At 38.4% G+C, this 18933-nt stretch overlaps 1 pseudogene across 1 annotated transcript; it reads left to right on the top strand.

Annotated features, from left to right (window-relative positions):
- The first annotated feature begins 906 nt into the window (after positions 1-906).
- LOC309407510 (calcium-activated chloride channel regulator 1-like) lies at positions 907-18929 on the top strand (annotated as a pseudogene). Its single transcript has 12 exons — positions 907-1144; positions 2030-2096; positions 2761-2864; positions 3791-3960; positions 4226-4368; positions 7022-7250; positions 7390-7642; positions 8191-8384; positions 9248-9497; positions 10746-11146; positions 13422-13601; positions 18648-18929. The product of its transcript is annotated as a calcium-activated chloride channel regulator 1-like (transcript).
- The last annotated feature ends 4 nt before the right edge of the window (positions 18930-18933 follow it).

Raw genomic sequence — 18933 nt, 5'->3', positions numbered from 1 at the left:
TGATTGACTTACTTTTAAAAGAAAGCAATAAATTGTTGGCGTTACCTAAAAATGCGGTGGTTGCTTAAATAGTAAAGTAACCACTATCCATCAGTGAGGACTAATTAGCATGATAATTAGTACTGCACTCTGTACCTCATAAACAAAGAATGAATTACAAGTTTCAGTCCTCAAAACCACATTTTAATGACTGTGGCACAATCCACAGAGTGGAAAATAATTAAAGGAAACATGACACCCAGTTCCGGGATGACACAATTAGAAGCCTTACTTAAAAGAGGTGTGCTGGAGAGAGGCTGCTTTAGATACCATGGGAACACTGCTGAGTGTTTGTCATGGCCCATGGCTTTATCTGCTCTAAAGGTGTCATTGAACCTTTCATTTCTGCGTCAGAAATTCACGACTCCAATGCCCTTCTTTGTTCGTTGTTTAATTTTGGCAATAGCCTGCTATCACAAAAACCTCACAAAAGCAGCAGATTTGCTGCGACCCTGTTTATACATTGCTCCTTCCCCATCCTTTCATGCACCGCGTAGTGTAATGCTGACCAGAATTTCTTTCTCCCAGCAATCCTTAGACATTCACTGCCTTACATGGAAATATGTATCTGTCAGAGACGGAGCGACGACAACATTCCTTCCCACACACTCTTGTAAAATAGGTATGGTGGGTTTTGCTACTTCCCCGGCCTGTTTCTCAGAATCTCTTCACTCTGTGTCATGGCGTGACAGCTTCTCAAGCAGGTAGACAGGAAAGTCCTTCACTCTACAATGCATAGGGGCAGCAGCCCTGGGGAGTTACGATGCTTTAGTGCTTTGCAGAGGCCAGCCCCACATGGGGCACTGGTGGGCTCCGGCTCTTGGGATTTTGGCAGCACTTGGCTGAAGATGGCTATTCAAGGGAGAGATGGGCCAGAAAGGCCCTGACTCATCCCCGTGCTGGGAAGTTGGGAGGGAGCTGGGGATCGCTGCCCAGTTGGGGGCTGCTCCTGGGGCACAGCCAGCCCTGGAGGAGGGAGCCCGGCAGGTGCTCACCTTGCCCTCTCACATGTGTGGCTCCAGTCCTCCGCACCCCACACCAGCTCCAGTGGGCATCCTTCACGCTCACAGGCAGGATTTGGTTTTGGCCCTTCTGGTTATCACCAGTGAGAAATCAAAACATGGGTCCTATGAAAAGGTACGGTTCAAAGCCTGTGGCAGGGAACAGAGCACAATACATGCTTTTACACATACTTCTTAGTGCACCCAATGTACCTTAAATTTTAAAAAGGGATGTGAAAAGGTATTCACATGAGAATGCCCTTAAGAACCAGCAAAATCATGACCTATGAACAACCATTAGTAAATACGTAAGTAATGATCACCAGTAACAACATCAGTAATAACAGCTGCACCATCCCGTTGGTTATAAATGTACAGCAGGAGTGCTGGACTGTAAGAAGCTCCAGGCTAAATCTATCGTAGTCCGTAAATGGAGACCTTGCAAAGTGTTTAATCATTTTAGAAACCTGGTCTGTGACTGGTCTGAATAGCCTTGGTCTGAACAACCTCGCTGATACTCAGTCTCATTTCTCTGCTTGCTTTTACATTTATTACAAGGCAGAAACCTTTGCTTATCAGTTCCAGCGTTTTTCTTTTTCCCCTCTCTTGGTTTCTTAACCCATCACCCCTCTAGTAACTCCTGGCTCGCAATTGTGCTGAAGGCAGCAGTAATACTTGTCTAGGTGGAGTTTCAGAGTCATTAGGGAAGGCCTGGCAAGAAATCCAAGGAGAACAAAGGCAGCTTGTTGCCACAGAGGCAGAAAAAGTCGCATAAGAGTTGGTTAGTTAGCCTTGCTTCTCTACATGCCACTTTTCACTTGTAGCTATCAGAGGCTGAGGAAAGGATGAGAGACATGTCCGAGGTTTGCCTTCCAGCCTATCTGAAGCAGAGGTAGATGCTCAATACCAAGCCCTCTGATTTGCAATCGCCAACTCACTCCCTCCTCTTCCTCCCTCCTTCGGATGCCTACTGTTCTCTACATACACAGTGGCAGCTCCTTCCTGGAAACATGGCAATGACCTGTACGCCCTACAACATGAAGCAGGTGGAAAATTGTACCAATTTCACACCTAACTTGCTAGTAAATGCTTATTTGATAGATATCTAAGGCTCACAGGGTAAAATCCCTAAACCATTTCACTTTTCTGGTTTGCACTCAGTTGCTGACAACAAAAGACTGAAGAATACAGAGCATATGTTGTTTAACCCTTTCCTGTATGTTCCCCACGTCTTGGTAGCATGTACTGCTATGCAAAACCTGTGTTAAATGTATAAAGGCAGCTTTTGTTCCTAATCCCTTAGTAGTTTGTCTAATGGAAAATGAAGTTTTGGTTTGTTAAAGTTAGTTCCACTTACAATGTCAAATATTAAACTACAATTTGATGCGTAGTTTAACCTCATGTAAGTGTATATTAAAAAGCATTGCTGTTTTATCATACATTTCCAGAGATAGAATTCAAGTTCAAACACATAATAGTAAAACAAGCCAATTTTAAAAGACATAAAAGCCAAGATCTTCAAATGGTGTTATTTAAAGTTTGTCACACTTAGCCAAAAAAGTGAATTACTTGATACTAAAACTCCTTAAGGTTGAGCATTGCTGGAAAGTTGCTGTTCAGAAAGTCCACCGTATAATTTTGCTGGCTAATTTTGCACACAGTGATATACTGTCTGACTACAGTTACCATGCATTTACCCTTCTGTTCTCTCTGCAGGCAGGGTCTTTGTTCATGAGTGTGCCCACCTTCGATGGGAGTGTTTGATGAGTATGACAGTGACAGGCATTTCTACACAACTGGGCAGAATTGGGTTGAAGTTACAAGGTAATTCAGCATTTTCCTCCTCCTACAAGCCCTTTGTGGTGAGCTTCAGAAACCTGACTGGTCTCTTATTAACTTTTGAGGTATCTGTTTTTCTCTTAGTCCTTATTTTATCCCTCATTAAATATCTTTCCTACTTTATGAATAGATCATGTGATTTTCTCTGCATCCGTCTTTGCACATTTCTGTGGCTGACGGCTTGGCAACGATGTTGGGCATTACTTTTTTCTGAACTGACACCAGAGACTTAATCACTTCTGTGCTCTGTCACCGGAGAGGAAATGGTGCTTGTACAGAAATCCTCCTTCCCCCCTACTCACGGTGTTTGTCTATCTAAGCTTTTCCTCCTCATCTCACCTCTCCCTTCTCAGAGTACGCTGCAACTTTGGGGCTTTCCTATTAGGCTTCCAGATTTCTCTTGCTTCAAACTAATTTTCTCTATCTTTGCTAGCTTTGCACAACTTCACTCCATGCTCTCACTACTGCAGGAGTGCCTGGCTCACTATCTGCTTTTCCCCTCTGTCCATATGGCCAATGGACCTTGAGAAACAAAGTTTTATTACAGCATATTTGACCTGCAACTCACTGACCAAGTGACTGTACATCATCAGTAAGCCATTTAACAGGCATTTTCCAGGCTACAGCAGTATCTGGAAGTGGTAACTACTGAATTAATAAGACTACTTCTGCAATTGTAAAGTTTAAACCTGTAACTGTAATATTTTTACTCAGGCAATAGACTGAAGTGATGGAGAAGCAAACTAATCAATAATTACTCTTGGTGTCACTTTGCAATGTATATTCCTATCTTTTTACAGGGATAACTGTTTTATGTGGGCAGAGTGCAGACTACACTCCAAGCACTGTTAATGTCAACACTACATTCAGATAGGGTTTTTAAGTGGAAATATATTCTGTTTTATCCTTAGGTGTTCCTCTGATCTTACTGGCATCTATATCTGTGAAAAAAAATTCCTGCACTGAAGGTAATTGTGCCATTAATAAGCTAACATGGCTTTTTAAGGAAGGATGTGCATTTATTCCCTAAAGAAATCAAACTGCCGAATCATCAATAATGTAAATGCAAAGTTTACCATCTGTAAGTACAAACACATAAGAACAGATTTCTTTCAATGAAACATACTACTATAAAATTTGCTATATCCTCCTTTTTGAAATGTAACATTTATTTCAACTTTTATGTAAATCAACTGTAATGCATACTGTTATTAATGTAAAATGAAGTTTACCATCAGCTGATGTGTCAACTATATAAATCAGTAGTAAAGATTTATTTCCATCCCTATTTTTATTTGTTACTTTTCTGTTGCTTAATTCTGATTTTTGTCTGTTTCTCATTGCAGGTGGCTGAATTCTGTAATAAGCACAACCAGAACAGAGAAGCAGCCAATGTGCAGAATCGAATATGTGACTACAGAAGCCCATGGGAATTAATGAAAAACTGTACAGATTTTGAAAATAACCAATTCTTTAGCTTTATAATGAAGTAATAATTATTTTGCTAAGAAACTAGCATTTCCTTGACTTAAAACACAGTACAAAATGGCATCTTAACTTCAGACTGCAGTCTTGAACAGTTCTAATATACCATCAAAACCAGAGGAGCTGCACTGATTGCATATCAGAGAATGATTTTCCTGTTATTCTAATATTCTAGATAAATTAATCTAGAAAGCATAAATAAATGCAACCATTTTTGTTTTATGTTAATTTATGTAATTTTTATAGCTAGGTTCTGACATTGTTAAGAATGATGGGATCTATTCCAAGTACTTGCTTACTTTCCCTGAGAATGGCATATACAGCCTGAAAGTTCACATCCAAGCTAAAGGAACTATCATGACACAAACTACACCACCATGGAGTCATGCCATGTCTATACCAGGTCACATAGAAAACTGTACAGTAATGTAGAGAAAATTGTACAGCTATTTATTCCAGCACCTGTACACATCAAATCACTTCTCAAATACTAAGAGTAATCACTACAGCAATGGCAGCCCAGCCAAGAGGTATTTAGTTTTGAATGCTGTTCAAACACTGTGTGTGGTTGTTTCCCTGTAACACAAGAAAAGTCTGTATTCCCCAGAATAATAGGTAAAATAGACTGCAAACAGCTATGATAGAGCTGTATCTGTGTCATACAGATAGACAGGATTTGTGTTTTGCCTGTGAAAAGAATAATTACGGGTTTATTAACTAGATTACTATAATCAGTCATCTTAAATTAAGAACTGTTGAAGTTCTCACTGAAGCAAAACACATTTTATTCCAAATGGGATGGTTATTCATCTAAAGGCAAACAATGGCATTTAAAAGGGGAGATTTTACATACCAAACATTGTATACAGAATTTATTGGCATTTTACTATCTCACTGATCTAATCTTGCTTTTCCTTTTGTTTCAATTCTGTATTACATAATTATTGCATTGTTCAGATTTTTTTTCCCCAGAAATTCCAATTGTGTATTTCTGTCTTCTAAAATGGGTAACAAGAGCATAGATCACCTGAAGAGGCGTAAGGAAATGAAATTGGCTATTTTTAGTTCACAACAAAGTATCAAGTATTTTCTCCTAAAACTAACACATAACTAAATGCAGCCTACATATCCGATATAACTGTACTTGCATCAACGTCTTGCTGCAAACTGTTGCATCTCTTTTCTACACAAACTCACAAAAAGCAGGTGTGAATCCCTCAGGGATGAGGCACAACACTCATTTAGTGAAATCTTTGGCTTTATGGAAAGCATAGCGTTACCATGGTGGGATTCCTGGAACACTGACACTAATCCAAATGGGGACGTGGTGCAGCGAAGCCCTGCTCAGGAGTGAAGCTCAAGGAAAAGCACTGCAGGGGTGGATAATAAAACCTGCACTGATTAACATATCATACATATGCAATGTCCTGTTTGGCTCATTAGTGAACTCACTGCTTAAATGCAGGTCCTGTTGTCCAAATGCCCAGATCCACAGCTAGCTGTCATGATGGTGGCTGTACAATGGGGGGGCAGTGAATGACCCGGGTTTACTGTGACAACGAGGTAAGACATGCTAGGGATTCTATGTACTTGGATGGGAAGAGGCAAACTATACCACGCTGCTGTAACAAGAAGATAAGATGTGCTTGGGACTCTACATACTTGGACAGGGGAGGTGAACTATCCTGGGTTACTGTTAAGAAGTTTTCTCGTGCCCTAAAGGCTGCCATCTAAATAAGACTGATAAGCCATTGCTTTTCTAACAAATAACCTTGCAGACAGGGACAAGTAATGGGGGTTTTATTAGGAGTTCGATATTTTTGCTGTCTTTTCATCTTCTGCACATGGCAAAAGGTTCTATGGTATGGCTAAATAAGAATGGCTATGAGGATTTGGTTGTTGCAATTAATCCCTGGGCGCCAGAAGATGCCAGCATCATCCTGAACAAGATGGTAAGAACATTTGCATTTAAATGCATTGTTTCTCAGCAGCTGCAACTTGACTTTCTGCTTGGAAAGTAGCATGAATCAGGTCCAGCTCCCCTTCTTTTCAATAGCTTTTTTTCCTGTTGTTTTGAATTAATCATGGATTAATCACATAGTTACTAAACTAGTAATTTCTAATTTGCCTTGCCATCTGTTGTTGCTACTAAGAGCACTAATTCCCTCAGACAATGCTATAATACCTCTGTTGGGAGGCAGACTGAAATTCCTTTAAGTAGCCTTCCAAATTGATTAGAATTGAAAGAATGTCCTATGAATGCTTGTTTAATAGTCATTGATTATAGTACTGTTTGTCATTAGCTGGCATGTCTCACACTATTCCTTTAAAAATTGTAAATGAAAAGAAAAAAGGTTAGGCTCAGTGGCATTTCTGGGCTTCACTTCGATTCCAACCCATGTAGATGTCTCAATGGATGAACTCCTCTAGAATAGGATGCTGGCCAGGTCTCAAAGCAAAGAAGTTGTTTTCTACAATGTCAAATAATTTTAGAAAAAACCTGCTGAACAAGACAATTCTGACAGGTTCTGCAGTATGTCTAATGTCTACTAAACTCTGATGCAGGATTATCTCAGTCCCATGTCATCTCTAAGATCAAGTACAAAGGATATAATAAAATTTTTAACATTTCCAAATTTCTTTCATTTTGTGAGAAGAGTTTTACATGAAGTAAAAGTAGATCTGATAGTTTACTTTCTACCATCAGTCAGTGACTGTGCCTTTTCATTTTCCCTGGGAAATGACACTTTCTTCAGCATTGGAGTCTATCTCAGCCATTTTTTTTCCCTGAGGGACCCCAAAGGAAAAGAATATGGAAGCTCAGACTTTACCATCAGTAATTGAAACCCAAACACAGCTAGACTCAGTATAATTGTCATTGCAGAGGTAAAAATTTTCTTTTATTGTCTGAATTACCATTTCCTATAGACTAGCATATAGCTTTTCTTTAATTAGGGAAACAACGTCCCTGTTAGAACATGAAGATTTTTCACTAGTTTTTTTATATTTTTAATTTTATTTGCAGGTGGGTGATTGGCAGTTTTGTATTAAAAATGTTCATACAGCAACTCAAGCTGTATCAGTAACAGCTACCTCTCAACCAGCATCTTTTGATGTTCCTCCTGTGAGCATTGCAGCTCACATGAACAGGGCAAATAAAGCATTTAATCCAGTTGTTGTTTATGCAGAGATTAGCCAAGGGTTTTTGCCTGTTCTTGGTGCAACAGGCAAATCTTGGCTCTGTGATAGCCACCATAGAGAAGGATGGTACTGCAGCAGTACCTCCTAATTCTGTCCTTGCTTTCACATTGCTGTACTTAAAAATATAATAAGGTTTCAATGTGTTATCTTGTGTTTCTTAAACATCTGCTATTTTCTGAACCAGTGAGGTTATTTTTACATTGCTGCCAAGCTTTAAAATAGTTAGCTTGGATGCCACCAGCAGGTCATCTATTGCAGCCAGTCAGGTACAACTGCACAAGTTCACTTAAAGAGAAGCAATCCTGTCTTGAATTCCTGGCCAAAGATTAAATGATGACATTTTTCTAATTTAAAGGTGCTTTATGTAGTAGATGGCCAATAAGTATTAACTTGGTGGTTCCATGTAGTGACAAGAGATTTACCTAGTTAAAAGTGTTAACGCAAAATGCTTATTTTTAACAAAATACATACGAAAAGCAGGTTGTCATAGTGGGACCACTCCTATTTCTAAAGAAGTCCACATGACAAAAACACTGCCAGGTTTTCTGCATAGTAATGTTCAGGTTTTATGTTAATGTATGAACAGCAAAAATGACCTTGTTTGCTTGCAGGTATCTTGTTTGAGATAATAATTCTCAATAATTCTATACCAAGGTGCTGACATGATGAGGATTTCTGGAATTTACTCAATGTACTTTACTTCTTTACAAGGCACTGGATGATACAGTGTAAGAGTGAATACCCACGGGAGAAATACAACCACCAGACTTAGCCTCAAGCAAAATCAAGCCTTGTATATACAAGGCTACAGAGAAAATGATAAAGAGCATTTATGAAACAGACAATTCTTTGCATGATTTGTACGTAAGGGTTTAGCAAATGGGATCATTTAGATTCACAAAAATTGCATTTGATTTTAAAAGATGTTCCATCTCTCATTTTCACTACAAAAAAGCCCAACCAAAACAAACTAGCTCCAACTACTGTTTCCTATGTATGGGAATAGCATAATATGTTGTCTTTAATCTAAAAATTATTTCTCTTACAGCCATGAGAAAGATAAATATTGCTCAGAATCTGTATTTCAGCATCTCACAACAGGAATTTCAAATCTATAATTCTTCTTGAGACTTTAAAATGGGGACTTGAGGTAAATAAATTCAGCATGCAACATTAGTATACAAACTAATCCTATTAGAAAATTTCGCTTTTGAGATTTCTTGATTTTTTTGTACTTTTTCATCTTCATGATGAAAAAATATTAGTTGCTGCAGTTTAATATTCTGACACTTATCCATTGTGAAATTTAGAAAAATTAGCATAAAAATTGTCTAAAAAACTCACAAAGTATGGCTTATAAAACTGAAGCTCTCTTAAGGCCTGCACTATGGGTGAAGAGATGGATAGAACTACTTATTGCAGCCACGGCTCACCAACTTCTGCAACCTGCTTTACTGGTTACATCATGTCAAATTTTTACACATTTCAGATTTTGTCTGCTTTTTGGGTTTCCTAAATTTTATGCTGAGAATCCTGAGATCACCTTATTTTCTGCCCTTACTTCACTAACTTTCCACTAAATTTGAATAACCCAAAGAAAACTTAATAAGAGATAATAAAAATGAAAAGCAAATGCAATTCAGAGTTCTGTCATGATGAAAACAAAAAAAAGTTTTAAACAGGTAAAATTTATATGAATGCACAAAGACCTAAATTTGCTGATAAAGAAATCCAAGTCAAACTGGGAAGTTTCAGCAGAATTTCAGCAAGTTCTCTTGTAGTGAATACAGGAGGAGATTCTGCTCCTATTTATCCACCCTGTAAAGTTACAGATCTTCACGCTCGTATAGAAAATAAAACATTAGTCTTGCCTTGGAAAGCTCCAGGAAGTGACTTTGACAGTGGAAAAGGTGAGTCAGACACTGTATTTTTGTGAGATGACGTTGATATTTTTATCTGCAATGACATACTCTGAGGGCCACTACTCAGGGATGAGGGCTACATCTTTCTCATCTGAAAATGTAACCAGACAGAAAATTACCCTGTTGCATGATAACTGTTCTAGTTCTCCACAAATAAATAAAATTATAATACAACCACCAGAGACTTTAGCAACAAGTTTTAGCCTATGTCTGTGCATATTTAAAAAAAAAAAATCAGCCAACATGGACCATACAAACCTTTAATTCTATTTACAAAGATGTAAATGGACTACAGAGATGCAGTAATGCTCTATCCAAAATACTCATTTTAAGGTTGTTGTACAGGAAAAATGAAACCTAATTCCAAATGAAATGTACAAGCATTTCCTTGCATAAGCATTATATGTTAAAATACACAATCTACATTTATGCAGATTACAGATGCAGATTAAAATCTTACATCTATCTAAAATTTTTAATAACCAGCCACACAAAGAAAAAAAACTCAAATAAAAAAAATTTCTCAGCTTCTTTTATCGCTATTTAGCAACTATGTGTCTAAAAACTCTTATAGCTAAAGTGCGCAGTTATTGCATTATAGTTTGAGATAGCAGGTTCTGCACTGCTCTGGAGCTGGCGTATCATGCACATGTCTCTACTATCTAAAAAGGAAAAGATATTCATAAGAGGCAGAGAGGGGAAGAGGGGAAAGTCTTGAAAAGCTACGGACTTGAAATAGAAACAGCAGAACTCCCCAAAATTAAAGAAACGCATTTATAGCAATGTACCTACCAGTACAATAGGAGAATCATTTTGTGTCTTTCACAGTTTTTGCTGTGAAAAAACCCTCGTGCTGAGAGAGAGAATACAGGTCAGATGCAAGGCCCGCCCTTGCTATCTACACATATATTTTAATTGCCATTTCACCTTATGTTTGTATTTGGGCAGCACAGTTTCTCATTCAGCTACATTTTGCACAGGTCTGCACATAGTGAAGAGTGTTGGTGAAACAATATTTTTTAGGCCAGTGAAAAGAAGGAGTTCCCAGACCCAGCAATAATAGACCTTTGAAACTGTAAAATAAGGTTTAAAAGCAAACTTGCCAACCCCCATGCAGAGCAATACAGTCAGGTTTAAACAGGAATCATCAGCACATTTTTTTACAAAATGGCTCTAAAAGTCCTATACTGTCACCATAAGCAGGGATATTAAAACATCTGTATTAATTTGTTGTTAACGTGCATTCTTTTTTCCATAGCAGTGAAAATCTTATGGACCTAAAAAATCCACTTTGATCATGCTACTTCCGTGGATTCCTCTAATCTCATACCTAAGAAGGCTGGTAGAGAAGAACAATTTAAAATTAAACCAGAAAATTTCACAACAGAAAATGACACCATAATCTGCTTTGCTATACATGCTGTTGATGATACCAGTTTGATTTCAGAGGTGTCTAATATAGCACAAGCCACACGGTTCATTCCTGCAAAAGCATCTGTTCCTTTACATTATGACAGCAACAACGATGGTGCTAACAGTACAGTAATAGTGGCAATAGTAGCTGTGTGTGTAGCAGTTGTCTGTACTATTATAAGTTCAACCCTGTGTGTTTTACAAAAACAAAAGGGAAGACTGGATATTGAAACAATGCAAAAGCATGTGTAAAGTACAATGTAAAAATAGAAGAAATTTACTGTAAGTTTTGCTACACAAGTTTCAAAGCAGGAAAAGAGGGAAAGAAGTATTTGTACAATCACAAAATAAGTGCACTGATTTGAAACAGATGTATTTGTCTTTTTGTGATAGGCTTATAGCTGTACATTCGCAAAAGTGTGTCATATTCAAGTGCATGTAGACTTTATATGTTAAACATGAAAGCACATATTCAGAAATATAGTGAAGTATAATATGTGTATCATCATTTGTTTCTGTGTGATAAAAATACTTAATTCTTCTGTTGCAAGATTCTTCCAATGTAGTATGTTTTTTTCCTTACATAAAGAAGGTAAAGGAATATGATACGTTCCTTATTTTTATTCTCCACATAATAATCAAGGAAAGCAAGGTGGGAAAGAGATCAGAAAAATCTTTAAGTAATGCAATGACTTCTTCCCTTGTTTTCAGTTAGGCTTAGTGAGCCGAGAGCAAAAATATATACCTCCAGGCTGATTATTTTTTTAAAATTATGTAAGTATGTATATCTACAGGTACGTAGAAGAGTTGAGTACATAAATACTTTCAGAATGACAGTTGTAGATTGTATGCAAATGAGCACATCAAAAACGTGCCTAGGTGGAGACTAACCTTTATATAACAAGAGGTAATTTAAAAGCTGCTAATGGAGAAGGAGTGTGAGGGGTACAGGGAGAAGGGTGATCTGTATGACTCTTAGGTTGCTGACTAGCAAATTAACAACTGGCTCAAACCAGAATGCTTCACGCTTCTTATATGGCCAAGTACTTTTTACCTCTGCCTTCCAAAAACTGGGAAAATGTACAATAACAATGAAAAAATGTTAAATTCAACGGTCAAATTATCCTTCACAGTCTAGCATTACCCAGAAAATATACCATGTCTAGCAAACATGAGTACTTTCATTTACAAGCTTTTTACTATCAGTGCAATTTTTCCGCTAGGTCTCTTCTCCCTGGAGAAGAGAAGGCTTAGGGGGGACCTCACCACTGTGTTCCAATACTTAAACGGCAGCTACAAAGAGGATGGAGGCTTTATCTTCACAAGGAGCCACATGGAGAAGACACAGAACAATGGGTACAAGTTGCACTAGGAGAGGTTTCATTTTGATACAAGAAAGAGATTTTTTACAGTGAGAACAATCAATCACTGGAAGAACCTCACCAGGGACATTAGGTAGAGTCCCCATCACTGGAGGTTTTCAAGATGGAACTGGAGAGGGTGCTAGGTAATCTCATGCAGGCTCCCTTTTCCATGAAAGGTTGCACCAGATGATCTTTCGAGGTTCCTTCCAGCCTAGGCTGTTCTTTTATTCTATGGTTTTCCTGCATGCACCAACAGATCTATGCAAACGTTGAATAATCATCTAAAGTTTTCTTCTCTGTCTTTATATCTGCAATATCAAATTTTGCTCTTCGTTCTACCTTACCTTTTACATTTTAACAGCACCAACTTCTTAGTATTTTAATGGAATTTCTCTATCTTTCCTATTTCTATACTTTCTACAAGTTCTGCTTTTCTTTATCTAGGTTTCCCATTTTTTGTGGGTTTCTTTACTTCTACATAATGCCAGCTCTTAATGAACCTTACTATTGGATGTGTTTTCAGATCTAAAATTACATTTCCCCAACAATAATAAATGTCATAATTTCAGTTCATATCAAGGCCAGAATAGCTGCCACATTGTAGGGGACAGAGACTCCTTTGGAGAAGAGAGTCAGAAATCAAAGAATTATTTGCTGATATCAGTTCCCTCTAATAGTTTTTAGGTCACTGAATGTCCATGTATTCAGAAATATTTCCTTTTGTTTGCTTCTGGAGTGGCTTCTTATTTCCTAAAGTATTTCTGCTGCATACAAATTGTTTGGTAGAAACTACAACACACAGTCAGAATAAATGGGTTGCAGCACTGTTCCTGAAACGATTTCCCGGAGTGACATAAAAATATGACAGACCTTACATAGCCAATTGCCATGATGCAAGGCAACTCACCCACTACTCTGAAGACACCCAATCCCACCCACCCAGCAAGCAGAGCTGCAGTAGTCTGTTGTGTGAGGACACTGACATCTAGTGGGCTCCAACACCACTGCCAGTTTTCCCAAATGTTCCAAAAATCAGTTTCCGATCAAAGTATCTTTCTGCCATACTCTGACCTTAATATAAATGCATAATTAAAAGTACAATAAAATATGAATAGTCGAAAGTTGAATTTAATATGTAAGCCTGGCTTTTACTATAGGAGCATGAAGAAGATTTATTTGAATTAGGAGCTTCAGTTTACTGGGCTCTGTCTACAGTACAAGCTCTGAAGAACTCAGTTCAAGTAACGCAGCATTCAGCCCTCCCCCAAACATCTCTGCAAAAGACAGACAAAATTTGCTGTTTCATGATTCCTGACAAGAAAGTGCGAAATGACAGGGTAAGACCGTCTGACTGATTTCAATGATCATGTTTGCACTAACAGTATGTAGGCTTAAAAGTTATGTGGGCTGGGGTCCCAGTCGCTGACGCAACTGTCACATGCCAGTTCAGACTAGCTAGAAAAGGTGAGGTAGTTAAAGTCAAAATCATATAAGCTTTGTTCCTCCATATGGTCTTCCCAATGCTCTTATGATAATTTCAGCTTCCTACACATGGTGCTCCATGGAGAAGATAAATTTAATTATTCCTATGCCACATGTGGAGAAAGTGTAGAACCATATGATAAAGTGGTCTTCCCACAGTCATCAGCAGGGAAGTGGTAGAGCTGCAACTATACCTCCAGTCATTAAACTATCATTGCACAGTAAAAGGAAGAAACCCCAAAACTTTAATTTTTGTTTCCGTAGGGGCCAGTTATGTTCTATAGAATTTTCCATGCAATCTTCCTCCAAGTATAAGATAGATAGCGTCTTATAAGATAGACAGCTGGGGTGTAGGAGCACATTATTATCCTGCCTGGGTGTCAAACTAATCCACTGTGGCTCCAGGAAGTATAATACTGAATGGACAAAGATCACAAAAACACCACATGATTTACCTACTCCAGTTCCCTGATTTCAGGGAACTGAATTTCAGGACTTTTGCCTGCTGAATGTCTTGCCGATTGCTGCATGCAGTCCTAGTACAACTCCAGTTAAAGTGTTTAGGGGAAGCACAGCAACAGCTGCTCTAAGGATCAGTGGAAGAGTGCACTAATGTGAAAAGGAGCATTAATTCTCACTCAGATAGCTGTAGTTTCTGAGCGGAAGTGTGCGGTTGAGAACAGCTGCTTTCTGGTTCTGTCAAATCCAGTCTGCAGATTTTTCATGAAAGCCTGATTGTACACAGGCCAGACAGCTGGCACTACTGATTTTATAATCTTTGCCTGGTTATTACCAAGCTGAGCTCACAGTTGTTAATGTTGGCACAGAAGCTATAGACTCACACACAAACAAATGCCCTTACCTATTTTAGTAAATCGAGCTTTGACTATTAAATAGAGGTAAAATTTAATGTTTATTTAAAATGACATATTCCGCTCCTTTTATTTTTATATGTCTTTTCACTAGATTAATTAATGTTAAATCAAATGTACCTTCAGATTTTCATGCACATCTATTTTGAAAATCTGGTCCTGGGATTGCTGCTATTCTTCAAAGTATTAGTTGGAGTTCTGCAGAGTTGTGACTGGTGATACATCGCCAGAGCTCTTCATTTCCCACTGTTCAACTGCATTAAAAAACATAAATACATAAATGTTCATAAAATGGCTGTTTTATGCAAATATATGTGGCAGTTACATAATCATGAGTGGGAAGGAGAATAATCTATATACACACAGTGACACAAGATGTGACCCATATAATTCAATGTATTATAGAACCAAATATGTATGAATTCCAACACCACTACTACATTACTGGGACATGCTACCAAAATGTGTTTGTTTATTTACCATGTTTTCACAGTGATATAAACTGACTTATGGAGGCATTTTGGGGTTGTCTTTGTGAAGTATTTGACTCCAAAGCCTTCGGTTTAAGCTCTACCTTCCTGTAATGTCAGAAAGCAGTACAGTGAGTCAGCTTAGAAACATTTAGATTATAAGCTATTAATTTTTAATAAAAATAGTTTGATAATTATACTTTATATCTTTTTTGTTTGTTTCTTTCTTTGTTCTTGGGGGTTTTTTTGCAAGTCTTTAAGGATATGGTCCAAGAATCATTAGCATCAAGGAAAGAATATTGGAATTACTCCCAACAGATACACTAGATATTGGTAAGTGGTATTCAAAGGATTGCTGTAAAATTAAAGTATTTTAGGACAATCATACATTCCTTAAAAATAAAGCACACCTTAATGGCAAGGCCAACAAACGAATTTAAAATTGACATTATGTATCAAGCCATTCTGAACTGTACAAAACTGTGCTAAACCTACAATGTTTCTGCGAAGTGACCTTAAAAAATGCTCAAGTTTTCACACACTTTCAATGCTTTTGTGTTTTATCAAGCTTTTCAAGAAAAGTCTAATGGCAAGAAATGAAACCCTAAGATTAATTTCTTCATAGATAAGCCTGACACAGAAGCAAAGTTAGTACAGAGTTAGTAACAAGGAATGTGCTACAGCATCTTAGTTACTCAATCTACAGATCTCAAGCTTCTTGCCCTATTTTACAGTGTATTCAAATGTAATACTGTGCTACAAAACTTTACAACTACATGATCAAGATTTAGGTAGACAAATGTAATGATCTACAGATCATTAGTCATCTTTGTCTCCCACTTCAGGGAATCCTAAGCAGCAATCTTCAAAGCCCTCACTCAAATTACTACCAAGTAACAATATTGAAGTTCTCTATATAAATCCTACTTCTGATCATAGGCAGGGATGTTCCAGGGTCTGTTTATATCCAACAGTACAATGCTGTAAAAGGCTATTTCTTCTTTTTGGATGTGTTATAAGCAAGGCTGACGATCAGGCAGTAGGCGAAGTATGGCGTTCACCATATCTGCTGGTGCATTGGTCATTCACCTTCTTCTTAATCATCAGAGATGAGAGGACATGACATGCTTCAAGTTCTTTTTCAGCCTGAGATGATTCTGTAGATTTTCTAGTGGCTTATACTTCGGTACTTTTACAAGTGACCATCCTTGCTGTCTACCCTACACTTGAAGGAACTGTTCCTCCAGCACAGGTGGCAGAAGTAAACATGCTGACTCTTCTGCTGTTCGCAGCTGATTTTATCAGAATGAGCTAGGTTATCTCTACACACTGTACATTCTTTGGATACATCTTCAGAGCTCTCTTGATCAGTATCTAGTTTGTAACTAAGCCCATGTGCTAGGTATGTCTCTCCTTACCTGAGCCAGATGTATTAGTTTATCCCAAACCTAAATCTCTGACAATGTTTTTGGCTCTGAATAGCAGCTGTAGAGAAGGACAACATTTCCCACTAGAACCAGGTATTGAAGCTTCCAATAAAGACGGGGCAGACAGCCTGCGTGGGGCAATCTCTTAAAATGACAACGGGAATCTCCAAGAGTCAGCTGTTAACACCTGAATGCCTATTCCTTCTAGGATGCCAAAAAAGTTTCCAGCGTTTGTCCTGAACACTACGTTATAGGCCTACAGGGTGTGGAGAAACAGAATTTCAAGAAAGGGAGTAATTCAGTAGTGTTTTAAGGGTAGTAGAATACTGTGGAACTCAGAAAACATGGAGTTCCAGGTTGTGATCCAACAACTGAATTTGTTTTTACATTGTAGGATAAAACAGGGAAAAAACGATCCAAACTTGGGTTTTATATGAAATATATAAACATGCACTAGAACAGATCTTCCTCTTATCTAAGTGTAGCAACCATTAGCCTGAAGAGTTATTTTCTCCCTCTCACTCCCATTCTGACTGCTTAAACATTGATGAAAAGAGGAAGGATGTTAAAAGTGAGAACTGAAAATACACATCCAATGCCCCACATATGCCAAACAGCCCATCTGCTAAAGGTGGAAGGACTGCTGTCTACTTAAGGCATTTTCCTAAGAAGTGGTACTGTTGTGTTTAGGGCTCCTTAGGAAAGGAGCAATTAAAAGTAGGTATTCCAAATCCTACAAGAAGACTCCAACCCATGGGGGTTAAAGGATGGGAGTCTTCTTCCTCCTCCACCCAGATTATGCTAGAAAGGACAAGTACATAACCATTTTCTGAAGGCAAAAGCAGAGTGTTAAGGCTGTCAGTCAATACAGCACAGAAAGCAGCACTTTCCTCTGGCAGGTGAGGCTCACATGTCATGGGCAGCAACAGAGTTCAAGCTCCTCCTTCCTTGGACCTTGAACTCTGTTGCTGCCCATGACATGTGAGCCTCATGGAAGGAAGAAGTAGTAGTATTTTGTTCTGGGAAGAGCTAGACTGTGATGGTTGCTGTCAATTCCAGTCTGGACATACCACTCTCCCAAGGCATTATTGGGGTACATATCACCTGTACCTCAAGGTCAGACACTGCTGCTGTCAGTTGTTTGGCATCTCTGTCTTTTCACGGAACTCCACCAACGGGAACTGCTGACGCTTAGCACCAATGAAAGCTATGAAATGAAATAATTGCATCTGTGTGTCCAAATTTAAAATGTTTGATGTTAATATATTTTCACATATATCACACTGATATCACAAGACATCATAATTAGCTCTTCTATGACCATGTAGTGCTGAGCATTGCAAGAGACCCATGGGATCTTTATATGCTAGTAAAACTTATTTTAAGCAATGGAAACAAACTTGTCATATAGTTTTTTATATATAAACACTTACACCCATGTATAAGTGAGACAATAAATGCTGGAAAAGGTAAAATGTATTCAGGCAAAGCAAACACATACACACAATAGCTGTAAGGCCCTCTCCTTATCAGTACTAAAGGTACAATGGGAACTTTACACAGCCTGAGTTTTGTTTTGATTTTAATTCCTGGAATCTGACCGGCACGTAAGCAAGATTGCGTTGATTGTTACAGTTATTTCCTTTCTCTGGAATTCACTTCTTGTCATAATGCCCTAGGATTTCCTCTGACTTTATCAAATTTAGCCAAACATTGCTTACTATTTGGATTATGAGGTAAATTACTTAACTGAATGACCATGACAATTTTTGAGATGGGAATATTAGTTTGTGGCCAATGATGCCAGACTGAAAATCTGTTTTCTAATTGCTAGCCCATGCCAAAGGTCCTTTCTTCTCTTCTTGGGCTTGGATCTTGAATCTTCTTGGATTCGAAACGCATGATGAGAGATATTAAAATAATGGCAATTATTAAAATTACAGACTATTTTCTTCTTCTAATTTGCTTGATTGATGCCATTAGGTTACGCTACTATACTCAAAGAATTTTTGAAATACTCCTTTTGTGATGCTTTGGTGCTATTTTATTACTTGTATCTTAGTATACATTTGTCTAAACGAGCTCTTTTAATAAACTGTTTTTTTCTGAACTTCTTAAAAATTCTTTCCCAGCTTACATTTCCGCGACGTATCCGAAAACTATTTTCCAACGAAGACGAACAAGATTTGACTTACAAGACACCGGACTCAAGACACGGGGGCGGGGGCAACTCTTCCTCTCAGAGCCGGGTCCGAGGGTGCCAGCCCGGGCGGGACAGGCCGGGCCGGAGCCCCCCGGGCGGCGGGGCTTCCATGCGTAGGGCCGCGGACAAACGCGCCCCGGGCGGGCCATCACCGCCCGCAAAAGGCGACTCTGCCTTTTCCACCCGCCTCGCGAGCTGGTGTTTACGGTAAAGGC

The sequence above is a fragment of the Phaethon aethereus genome (assembly GCF_964289735.1).
Source record: "Phaethon aethereus genome assembly, chromosome: 8".
Lineage (NCBI taxonomy): Eukaryota > Metazoa > Chordata > Aves > Phaethontiformes > Phaethontidae > Phaethon > Phaethon aethereus.
Note: the sequence above shows the minus strand (reverse complement) of the source record. Positions and strands in the feature narration are given on the sequence as shown.